General features: G+C 55.1%; 1 protein-coding gene and 1 long non-coding RNA gene across 3 annotated transcripts in view; one reads left to right on the top strand and one right to left on the bottom strand.

Moving 5' to 3' along the window:
• Nucleotides 1-12257, top strand: part of GRM7 (glutamate metabotropic receptor 7) — a 230298-nt gene that overhangs the window by 94033 nt on the left and 124008 nt on the right. The window lies entirely within an intron of this gene.
• LOC128794272 (uncharacterized) lies at nt 8400-12147 on the bottom strand. Its single transcript, XR_008433043.1, has 3 exons — nt 11580-12147; nt 11392-11477; nt 8400-8473 (listed from the first exon to the last, which is right to left on the bottom strand). It is a non-coding gene; the product is annotated as an uncharacterized LOC128794272 (long non-coding RNA).

Below are 12257 nucleotides of genomic sequence, written 5' to 3'. Positions count from 1 at the left end.
AGTAATCCCTCCTGCCCCAAGAGCCTCCTGAGAAATCAGCCCAGCAGAGCTGGGAGGAGATGAGAGGAGAACAGGCAGCCCTGGTGGGGTGATTGCCTCTGTGGCTGTGTTGGGTGGGGTGTGAGAGCAGCTCGTCCCTTCTCTGAGAAATGGGAATGTGCTCCAGAGTGCTACTCTGGGAGTGCTACTGGAGCAGGGGCTGCTGCTCCCTCAGACCATCAGCCACTTCAGTGTAAATATCTGCTTCTTATGGCACTTACTGACCTCGTGGAGATTGCATCTCAAGGACAGGATGAAATTGAAATGGGCACGTGGCAGGCACATTCTTCTCTCTGTCAGGATTTTTCATAGAGGAGCACAGAGGAAAGAAAGAGAAAACAATTTCTATTCCTGCTCCTTGTTTTCCCCATGTGGAATGTGCTTGGAGAATTGTTTACCTGGGGTGATTGCTTGGTTGGATTCTGGTGAGGATTGTTTGAGCCTGGTGGCCAATCCAACCCAATCCAACCCAATCCAACCCAATCCAATCCAACCCAATCCAACCCAATCCAACCCAACCCAATCCAACCCAATCCAACCCAATCCAATCCAACCCAATCCAATCCAATCCAATCCAATCCAATCCAATCCAATCCAATCCAATCCAATCCAACCCAACCAACCCAACCCAACCCAACCCAACCCAATCCAATCCAATCCAATCCAACCCAATCCAATCCAATCCAATCCAATCCAACCCAACCCACCTGTGGCTGGGCTCTCAGAGAGGGTCACGAGTTGTGAGGGGTTAGATATGGGAGTTAGAACAGTAGGTTTGTAGTTTTATTATCACCTTTAAATAGTATATTAATGTATTCTAGCATAGTTCTAATAAAGAAATCATTCATCCTTCTGAGCTGGAGTCACACATCAGCATTTCCTCCCCCTGGGCTCACAACCCAGGCAGTTCTTGCTGCTGAGCAGACAAGGGCAGCGTGCTCTCAGGACGTCACGCGTGGAGCCCTGGGTGGCACGAAGCAGGGAGAGGCCCTGCAGCTCCTGATGTCCCCCAGGACACCCCAGGGAGGCTCCTGCTGCTGCAGGGTGCAGAGGGAAGGTGCTGCTTTGCTGTTCTTCCTTCAGTCCAGCTGTTCCCATTTGGTTTGGGCAGCATTTCTGCATCTGCAGGGCAGTGGCAGGCACGGGAGCAGGGCTGTTTGTGCTGCAGTTTGTGCTGCTGGGGAGGATGGGCACCGGGGACAAGTGGAGATGTTGAGGAAGTGGACACCAACTTTGTTAATGGGCATTAGGAAGCTTGAGGAGAAAACCCCCTTGAAGTGCAGAGGCTGCTGCTCTGGGGAGGAGCAGGGGGAAAGGAGAGAGTTTGGGGCTAGAGAACAATAAAAGGAACGAGTCTGTGGAAAGAGCAAGGGAGGAATGGGGCTGAGGAGAGGGAGGATGAAAAGCTGCAGAACAAAGGTGGATACCAGTGCCTGGGTTTGCAAAGACTGAGCCGTGGCTGGGAAAAAAATATCCACGAGTAAGGAAGCTTTGCCAGAGAGAGTGGGCTGGAAAATCATTTTTGTTTAATCCAAAAAAAAAAAAAAAAAAAAAAAAAAAAAAAAAAAAAAAAAAAACAACAAAAAAAAACCCCACCTGATTTCAGGAGCAGAGTTGACTTTGATTGTGAAAACTTAAAACTTCTAGAAGACAAGGCAGGAATTCTTCCCAAAGTCTCTCTTTTGTGCCCAGGGCAGGGGAACCAGGCTTCCTAGAGGTTTGTCCCTGAGCCTTTGCTCCTCAGCTGGCTCTTCCCTGCCTCCCAGCCTGCCCAGAGGGACACGTGGATCCTGTGGATCCTGGGAATCCCAGCTCACCTCTGGTGCCTCTCCCTTGCTTGCCAGCTCTCCTGCAGGAGCCCAGTGAGTTCCATAAAAACCTGCTGCAGAGGAAGGCCCTGCTGCCACTCTGGCTTTCCCCCTGGCAAACAGAAGTGCTGTGACTGCACGAGGCCTTCCCAGGGGATGTCTGTGAGCAGAGCAGGGTGGATTTGTCAGGAGTGTGTCCGGGACCAGCTCTGAGTGTGGAGGGCAGCAGATAATGGGATGCAGCCAGTGATTCCCATTCCTGTCGCCGAGGTCCTGTGTCCCAGGAGGAGACAGGAAATATTGCCTCACTTTGTGCCTCCATACTTCACAGGGCTTCCCTTTGTGCAGGGAACAGCTCTCCCAGCCCCGGGGGAGCAGCAGCACATAAATAATTCCGAGATGCCTCTTCCATCACACCCTCCCCTGCCTCCTTCATTGCTCACCCTTCCTCAGACAGTGAGGATGACAAACGCCCCGGCCCCTCCACACTCCTGGGAGATGCTGTTCATGCCCTCCTGCTGATCTCCTGGGCAGCCAGAAGCACTCCCTGGTGTGACCCCAAGGGTGCCTGAGCCCTCCTCGTGCAGGGGGAAACGTTCAGTGCCAGGAGAAAATCCATCTGTGCCCACTGCAGAGCGCTGGCAGTGGGGATCAGTGGGCTTTCAGTCCTCCCTGCGCGTTCTGAGGAAAGGCATCTGTCAAGGCAGGGTTGGAAACGCTGCTGGGCCCTATCCTGGGGAGGAGGTAGCTGAGCTGGAGACAGGAGCTGCCCCACAGCATCCTGAGTGGTGTGTTCTCAGAGCCAGGCTGCTGGGAGGGCTACAGGGGTGGATGGATGATGGATGGATGGATGGATGGATGGATGGATGGATGGATGGATGGATGGATGGATGGATGATGGATGGATGATGGATGGATGGATGGATGGATGGATGGATGGATGGATGGATGGATGATGGATGGATGGATGATGGATGGATGGATGATGGATGGATGGATGGATGGATGATGGATGGATGGATGATGGATGGATGGATGGATGGATGATGGATGGATGATGGATGGATGGATGATGGATGGATGATGGATGGATGGATGGATGGATGATGGATGGATGATGGATGATGGATGGATGATGGATGGATGGATGGATGGATGGATGGATGGATGGATGATGGATGGATGGATGGATGGATGATGGATGGATGGATGGATGATGGATGGATGATGGATGGATGATGGATGATGGATGGATGGATGGATGGATGGATGGATGATGGATGGATGGATGATGGATGGATGGATGATGGATGGATGGATGATGGATGGATGGATGGATGGATGGATGGATGATGGATGGATGATGGATGGATGGATGGATGGATGGATGGATGGATGGATGGATGGATGGATGGATGATGGATGGATGGATGATGGATGGATGGATGATGGATGGATGGATGGATGGATGGATGGATGGATGGATGATGGATGGATGGATGGATGGATGATGGATGGATGGATGGATGATGGATGGATGGATGGATGGATGGATGGATGGATGGATGATGGATGGATGGATGATGGATGGATGGATGGATGATGGATGGATGGATGATGGATGGATGGATGGATGATGGATGGATGGATGGATGGATGGATGATGGATGGATGGATGGATGATGGATGGATGATGGATGGATGGATGATGGATGATGGATGATGGATGGATGGATGATGGATGGATGGATGGATGATGGATGATGGATGGATGGATGGATGGATGGATGGATGGATGATGGATAATGGATGGATGTTCATCAGCTGGGATTGCAGGCTGGGCTGCTCCTCTTCCCTTCGGCGGTTCCAGATCTGCGTTTGTTCAGCTCAAAGCAGTCCCGTGCTGGAGACTTCCAGCATTATTTTACCGTGTTCCCGAGGGCCCTGTTTGAGCCCAAAGTGGGGGGTGCTGGCAGTGCCCTCCCTGTCTCTGGGCAGGGCTGTGCAGAGTTTGCTGGATCGTGGGGCTCTCGGGACTCCCTGCTCAGAGCCTTTGGGGCTGTTAACACCACAAAGTGGGTAAAAAAGCAAATTATTGTGTTCTGGTGAGACAAAGTCTCTGCGTGTGTTCCGTTGTGTAGACACAAAGGTGGCACAGGTTTGTTTTGAGTCGTGGAAATGCAGCTCAGGCAGGAGCTGCAGCTGCTGCTGGGTGGCCTGGGGCTCTGGGCAGCAGCACGTCCTGCTGCTCACCCTGCTCTGGGACCAGGGACAGCGGGAACACAGAAAGCTGAAATGTTTCAGAGAGCTTTCTGAGCACAGGAATTCCCTTTAAGCACTATTTAAAACACACTGGCATTTAATTCCCTGGGTGTATTTTGTTTCTCCCCTTCATCCACAAAGTCTAATCAGCCCTTTCATTGTCCCTCAGTTTGTCTCAGTATTTTGTTCCTTTTCCAGCCCAATACTTTCCCTGAGATGGCTTGGTTCTCTTTCCCTTCTCTCTCCTCACAAGTGTCCCTGTGCTGTGCTTTGGTCCCACTCCTGTCCCTCTTGTTTGGGGCAGGCAGGGACAAACCCAGGAGCTGCCCAGACGTGGCTGTTCTCAGTTATTATTTGTAAGGGCTTGCCTTCCTCCGGGCTGTTGGGCTGTGCTGCTCGGAGCTCTCCAGGAGAGCTGTGCTCCTGTGGATTCCAGGGACTCGAGCTGGCTGAGCTTGCAGTGCTCCGAGCCCAAACACAGCAGCTTTTGTGCTTCAAAACCTGAAGGATTTCGCATAAATGCTCATGTTTTAAGAAGAGCAGGGTGCAGATGTAGAGCGGCAGGGAGCTTTTTCTGACAGCTCTTCACTGATGTTTCATTGCTGTTTATATATTTCTTTTAAAGCCAATTTTATGTCCAGGCAAAAGCAAGTCTAGACAGATTGTCTAAAAACTTTTATTGGCTAATTAAGATTATACTGCTGGTATATCACTGCTGGATGGCAGGGGCTCTGCTTAAGGAATGGCCTTTCATTTTTGCAGCATGTGCCTTTTGCCAAGTTTTCTCTTATTCCTTGGGAGGGCTTTTTTTCATATCTGTTTCAATGGCAAAAGCAAATGCCACTTGAAGTCTCATGTTTGGACACCTGAGCCTGGATCAAGGAAGGAGAGCACCTTGATTTTTTTTTTTTTTTTTCCCCAGAGCACGGAGCATTTGTGGCTTCTGTTCAAGCTGACCGGAGCTGCAGCTCTGTGCATGCAGGGAAATGGGTGCAGCCTCTCAGAGCTGTGGCTGAGCTGTGGCAGGTGGGAGAGGGTGGCCCTGGGCCAGCAGCTCTGGTGCCCGGGGGCCAGGAGTGCTCCCAGGTGATCTGTCTGCTGGGTGAGGAGCCCAGCCCTGGCCTGGGCCAGCTGGGCTAGCCAAAGCAGCATTTGTCTGGAGTGTGGGGGGTGAGCCAGGTGCCTTTGGACACTTTGGGTGTCAAAAGTGGTTCTGTTTGCAGCTCCTCAAAAAGGTTTGGGTTGGGAGGACCTTAAATCCCATCCAGTGCCAGCCCTGCCGTGGCAGGGACACCTCCCACTGTCCCAGGTGCTCCCAGCCCCATCCAGCCTGGCCCTGGGCACTGCCAGGGATCCAGGGCAGCCCCAGCTGCTCTGGGCACCTGTGCCAGGGCCAGCTCAAACTGGGTGATCAGGACAGTCCTGCTTACCCCGAGCCAGGAGGAATCAGAGCTTGGATATTCCCACCCTGGAATTTTTGCCTCTTAAGGATCCCCGTTGCAGTTCATTCCTTGTGCTGCTGTTCTCAGGAGAGCCCAGCTCCTTCAGGACAGCCAGAGCTGACCCCCATGTGCTGTAATCAAAGAACTTTTCTTTATTAGCAGCAGGAGGGAAGGCAGGGGGGCAGCCTCACACTGTCACAGCCAAAGTCTGCATGCCCAAACTTTTCCTTGCAACAAACATTTCCTTTGGAAAAGCTCTGCAGGAGCTCTGAGGAAGCCCAGCCCCTCTCCAGACCCTTCACACACAGCTGCCCTACAGTGCCCTGCTCTGCAGGACACCCTAAAAAAGCAATTAGCACTTTGGGGGGGATTTGCAAAGATGCCTGGGTCTCGTGCCTCTGGAGGCTGTGCCAGTGCTGCTGCAGTGCATGGGGCTCTCTGATGCAGTGTTTTCCCTCAGACTTCTCCAAGAACAAATGCAAGAGCCGGGGTTTCAGAGCAATCAACCCAGCAAATCACAGCCCTGCTCGCTGAGGACCTCCCAACTCGTTAAAAGCACCGTCTCCTCTTAAAGCCTCACTGTGTTCTCTCCCTGCTTCCCTCCCCTTCCTGCTCTTGCCTTCGAGATCCTGAGGGAAGGGCAGCAGGAGCTCTGCTGCCCGAGGAAATCCTGCACTTCACCTCACAGCAGACACCTCTGTTCCATACTCATCACCTCCTCAGCTTTCCCGGGTGCCCCTGGATCCCTGGCAGTGCCCAAGGCCAGGCTGGGCAGGGCTGGGAGCACCTGGGGCAGTGGGAGGTGTCCCTGCCATGGCAGGGGTGGCACTGGGTGGGATTTAGGGTCCTTCCAGTCCAAAGCAGTCTGGGATTTCAGTGCCAAACAGGGAAAAGCATTGGCACTCCAAGATTCAGAAAAATCCCCCAGAAAACCCAATACAGCAAAACCCAGTTGCTTGCAGGAATATTCGTGGCTGGACAGGGGCCCCGTGGGCAGCAGCTGGCACCTCCTGCACGGGGACAGTGCCAGGGTGGCACTGGCACCTCCCTGCAGAGCCTCAGAGCTGGATTTGCACCTAATTCCTGCTGAGGGGCAGCCCTGGCTGCTGAGGAGGTTCTGTCAGGGTGGGGGCAGAGCGTGTCTTGGGGAGATGCAATGACTGAGCCCAGGGGTTATCACCTCTCTGATTTTCCCTGGGATATTTCTGATTCTGTGTTACTAATCTCTGACTGCTGAGTGAGCCCAGAGCTGCACCACAGTCACACATGCAGCTTCCCCCTGCTTCCAGCCCCGTGCTGCACATCAGCAGTGAGATCACTCCGTGTTTGCAGCCGCTCTTTGGTTTCCTCAGCAATCTCAGCACCCTCCCCAGCACGAGAAGTAAAACACTTTCTTTTTCTGGTTCCTCGGATTCGAGCAGGTCTCCAAGCAGAGCTGTGCAGTTCTGTCAGCTTCAGAAGGCCTTTCTCCAAGCAGAATGCTATTGATTAATCTCAAACGACATCTCTGCCTTAGAAAGGAGCCGAGAATCATAAACATCAAAGATGGCAAAGATCTAATTTGGATGTCATTAGTGCTTAAGCTGCTCTTCTCTTCAGGAGGTGGATGTGCACAGGTGTATCAGCAGCTGGCTGTGAATGCAGGATTTTTCCTGTAGCAGCAAATGGGTGGAAATGTCTGGTGCTGGGAGCTGATGTGCAGATCTGTCCTCTGCTCAGCCAAGCAGTTGTGTCAGGAATTGATCTCAGCCACGGGAAGCTCTCTCTCTCTCTGTTCCAACCAGCCAGTCCATGGAAATTGTGTTGCTTGTGATGGCAAATCCATGTGGGAAAAATCCTCTCCCAGCTCAGCTCTCGCTTCCAGGGCTGGCAGTGGCCTGAGTCCAGGGGCTGCAGGTGGGGACTGAGCTGCCCGAGGGCAGGGGGCTGCCTGGGGCTCCCACTGAGGATTTGGGGCTGCCTGGGGCTCCCCACAGTGGATTTGGGGCTGCCTGGGGCTCCCCAGCACAAATCTGGGGCTGCCTGGGGCTCCCACTGAGGATTTGGGGCTGCCTGGGGCCTCCCCACAGTGGATTTGGGGCTGCCTGGGGCTCCCCAGCACAAATTTGGGGCTGCCTGGGGCTCCCCACAGTGGATTTGGGGCTGCCTGGGGCTCCCCATCACAAATTTGGGGCTGCCTGGGGCTCCCCACAGTGGATTTGGGGCTGCCTGGGGCTCCCCAGCACAAATTTGGGGCTGCCTGGGGCTCCCCACAGTGGATTTGGGGCTGCCTGGGGCTCCCCATCACAAATTTGGGGCTGCCTGGGGCTCCCCACAGTGGATTTGGGGCTGCCTGGGGCTCCCCAGCACAAATTTGGGGCTGCCTGGGGCTCCCCACAGTGGATTTGGGGCTGCCTGGAGCTCCCCAGCACAAATTTGGGGCTGCCTGGGGCCTCCCAACGATTTCATGACTTTTCCCTTTGCTCTGTGATCAGCCCTGCTTTGACCATTGCAGGGCACTGGGTGCAAACCCAAATTACCCCCCAGGATCTGGAGTTGGAGATGGGGGTGAGACATTCCTGGGGGATGGCAGGGTGGCTGGGATGTCTTGTCACGTCATTGATGGAAATGTTTCTTGGGAAGACGAGGAATGGGAGAATTGCTGCCAGCAGTGGTGCTCGTCTCCTGGTGTCCTGTGTGGAGAGGAGCTGTGCTGGAATTACTCAGCACTGGACAAACCCCAAGGCTGCTGCTGGAGGTGTGTGATCCTCCCCAGAGACACCAGCGTGTTGAGAGAGCACATTGCAGTGAAACTTGATTACAGGCAGCAGCTCAGTATTTCTGATAAAATCATTACTCTAATTCTTCTCTAATTTTTCCATTCTTCATTCACCATCACAACCATCCCACGTTACTTTCAGGCTGGTGCTGAGGCTGTGGAGGCTGATTAAATTGCAAGGCAGACTTTGAAATGAAAGGATCCATATCTAGCTCGGCTCATTATCAGCTCCACGAAATTAAATCTACCCTCAGTGATTTACTGGAGCGCACGCCCAGCAGGCGCTGGCAAGACAAAGGGCACGCTGGCCGTGCAGCTGCAGCGAGGAGGAGGCAGATGAAGGCCAGAGCTGCCAGCCCAGCCCAGCTCTCCCTGCAGCACCTGCAGCTCTGGCAGCAGGCTGGGCTGGCGTGCAGCCCTGCAGGGCACTTGCAATCCCAGGGAGCAGAACAGGGAGCTCTTGTGAGGGGCTCTAACGCTTCCATGAGCTGTACAGATTGCTGTTCCCCCCCCTGCGGGGGGCTGGGGGCCAGCTTCCCTCAGGCATGGCATGAAAAAAGCCCTGGCAGCTCCCCTGAGCCCAGCAGAGCAGCCCTGGCTGGGCTGGGGTGGCACTGCCCGGCCGTGCCCCGGTGTGCTGTGCCCCCAGGAGGGCAGAGCTGCTCTGGGAGCCTTCGCTGGCAGCGTGGCTGTGTGAGGGACACAGCCCCGAGCTCCTGCTCTGCTGCACTGTCCCTGTCCCGGCACGGTGGGGCTGGAGGCTCTCCACCAGTGCCAGGAGCAGCTCTGCAGCCCGAACCATTCTGTGATCTCCAGCCTGATGCCCGCTCATCCCCGTTCCCTGAACCCTGCATTCATGGGTCACTGTGCTGGGTGGGTGCCAGGAGGGCGTGCCAGGAGCTGGGGCACTGTCCCTGCTGTGCCACACTGTGCCAGGAGCAGGGGCACTGTCCCTGCTGTGCCAGTGTGTGCCAGGAGCAGGGGCACTGTCCCTGCTGTGCCACACTGTGCCAGGAGCCACAGCACTGTCCCTGCTGTGCCAATGTGTGCCAGGAGCCACAGCACTGTCCCTGCTGTGCCACACTGTGCCAGGAGCTGGGGCACTGTCCCTGCTGTGCCAATGTGTGCCAGGAGCCACAGCACTGTCCCTGCTGTGCCAATGTGTGCCAGGAGCCACAGCACTGTCCCTGCTGTGCCACAGAGTGCCAGGAGCTCGGGCACTGTCCCTGCTGTGCCACGAAGTGCCTGGAGCAGGGACACTGTCCCTGCTGTGCCACAGAGTGCCAGGAGCAGGGGCACTGTCCCTGCTGTGCCAATGTGTGCCAGGAGCTGGGGCACTGTCCTTGCTGTGCCAATGTGTGCCAGGAGCAGGGGCACTGTCCCTGCTGTGCCAGTGTGTGCCAGGAGCAGGGGCACTGTCCCTGCTGTGCCACACTGTGCCAGGAGCCACAGCACTGTCCCTGCTGTGCCAATGTGTGCCAGGAGCCACAGCACTGTCCCTGCTGTGCCACAGAGTACCAGGAGCTCAGGCACTGTCCCTGCTGTGCCACAGAGTGCCAGGAGCAGGGGCACTGTCCCTGCTGTGCCAATGTGTGCCAGGAGCAGGGGCACTGTCCCTGCTGTGCCACAGAGTGCCAGGAGCAGGGGCACTGTCCCTGCTGTGCCAATGTGTGCCAGGAGCTGGGGCACTGTCCTTGCTGTGCCAATGTGTGCCAGGAGCAGGGGCACTGTCCCTGCTGTGCCACGGAGTGCCAGGAGCAGGGGCACTGTCCCTGCTGTGCCAGTGTGTGCCAGGAGCAGGGGCACTGTCCCTGCTGTGCCACAGAGTGCCAGGAGCAGGGGCACTGTCCCTACTGTGCCAATGTGTGCCAGGAGCAGGGGCACTGTCCCTGCTGTGCCAATGTGTGCCAGGAGCAGGGGCACTGTCCCTGCTGTGCCAATGTGTGCCAGGAGCAGGGGCACTGTCCCTGCTGTGCCAATGTGTGCCAGGAGCTGGGGCACTGTCCCTGCTGTGCCAATGTGTGCCAGGAGCCACAGCACTGTCCTTGCTGTGTCACAGAGTGCCAGGAGCAGGGGCACTGTCCTTGCTGTGTCACAGAGTGCCAGGAGCAGGGGCACTGTCCCTGCTGTGCCACACTGTGCCAGGAGCAGGGGCACTGTCCCTACTGTGCCACAGAGTGCCAGGAGCAGGGGCACTGTCCCTGCTGTGCCAGTGTGTGCCAGGAGCAGGGGCACTGTCCCTGCTGTGCCAGTGTGTGCCAGGAGCAGGGGCACTGTCCCTGCTGTGCCACACTGTGCCAGGAGCAGGGGCACTGTCCCTGCTGTGTCACAGAGTGCCAGGAGCCACAGCACTGTCCCTGCTGTGCCAATGTGTGCCAGGAGCAGGGGCACTGTCCCTGCTGTGCCAATGTGTGCCAGGAGCAGGGGCACTGTCCCTGCTGTGCCACGGCTGGCCTGTGTCAATTCCCCTTTGGAGAGGAGTGGCTGCTGCTGTGACCCTGCACTTGCAAACTCCCAGGCAGAACATTTCCTGTGGGAATAATCAGAGTGGCTGGAGTTGGAAAGGCCCAGCCAGCAATGGCCCCGTGTCCCCAGGTGTGGCAAGCACATTTCTCTCTCCCAGGATTTTTCATAGAGGAGCACAGATGGAAGAAAGAAAACAATTTCTATTTCTGCTCCTTGTTTTCCCATGTGGAATGTGTTTGGAGAATTGTTTACCTGGAGTGATGCTTGGTTGGATTCTGGTGAGGATTGTTTGGGGCTGGTGGCCAATCCAACCCAATCCAATCCAATCCAACCCAATCCAATCCAACCCAACCCAATCCAACCCAATCCAACCCAATCCAACCCAATCCAATCCAACCCAATCCAACCCAATCCAACCCAATCCAATCCAACCCAACCCAATCCAACCCAATCCAATCCAACCCAATCCAACCCAATCCAATCCAACCCAACCCAACCCAACCCAATCCAACCCAACCCAATCCAACCCAATCCAATCCAATCCAATCCAACCCAACCCAACCCAACCCAATCCAACCCAACCCAACCCAACCCAATCCAATCCAACCCAACCCACCTGTGGCTGGGCTCTCAGAGAGGGTCACGAGTTGTGAGGGGTTAGATTTGGGAGTTAGAACAGTAGGTTTGTAGTTTTAGTATCTCCTGTAAATAGTATATGAATGCATTATAGCATAGTTATAATAAAGAAATCATTCAACTTCTGAGCTGCAGTCACACATCAGCATTTCCTCCCCCTGGGCTCACCTGCATTCCCAACACGCAGGTGCCACATCCCCAGGGTGGCTGTGAGATCCCTGCAGGGATGGGGATCCCCCTGCCCGGGCAGCCCGGGGCGGAGCTGTGTGCTCTTCTGCTGCCAGAGCCCATTTGCTGGGATTAGGGAATGCTTGGGAAGGAGCTGCTGAGTCCGGGTGTGTGCCAGCAGGAACGGGCTGTTGTGTGCCAGGGTGAGAGCCCTGTGCTGCCCACCCCGCTGGCCCAGCCTGGGGTGGATCTGGGGTGGATCAGGGCGCAGATCTTACTGCGTTGCCTTGATTTTTAAAAGTGTTTTCTTTTTCAATATTCTTCATTTTCTTTTTTTCTTTCTTAACCGAAAAAGGGTGAGATGTTGCCGTGATTTTTAAAAGTGTTTTCTCTTATAGTTCTTTTGAAAGTTTTTAAAAAACTATAAAAAAAAAACACTTTCAGAAATCAAAACAACATTACTGTGTGGTAAATGATCACTGAAAATGGTTTTTTTAAAGGGCAACTCCCCCGACTCCTGCTTGGTTCTGCTTGGCAGGAGTTGTCCAGCAGGTGCCTGGGCGTGCTGCCCGGTGACACGGGGTGGTCACTGAGCTCCCTGGTGACACAGCGGTGGTCATTGGGCTCCCTGGTGACACAGGGGGGGTCACTGAGCTCCCTGGTGACACAGGGGGGGTC

Source organism: Vidua chalybeata, chromosome 12 (assembly GCF_026979565.1).
Source record: "Vidua chalybeata isolate OUT-0048 chromosome 12, bVidCha1 merged haplotype, whole genome shotgun sequence".
NCBI lineage: Eukaryota > Metazoa > Chordata > Aves > Passeriformes > Viduidae > Vidua > Vidua chalybeata.
Note: the sequence above shows the minus strand (reverse complement) of the source record. Positions and strands in the feature narration are given on the sequence as shown.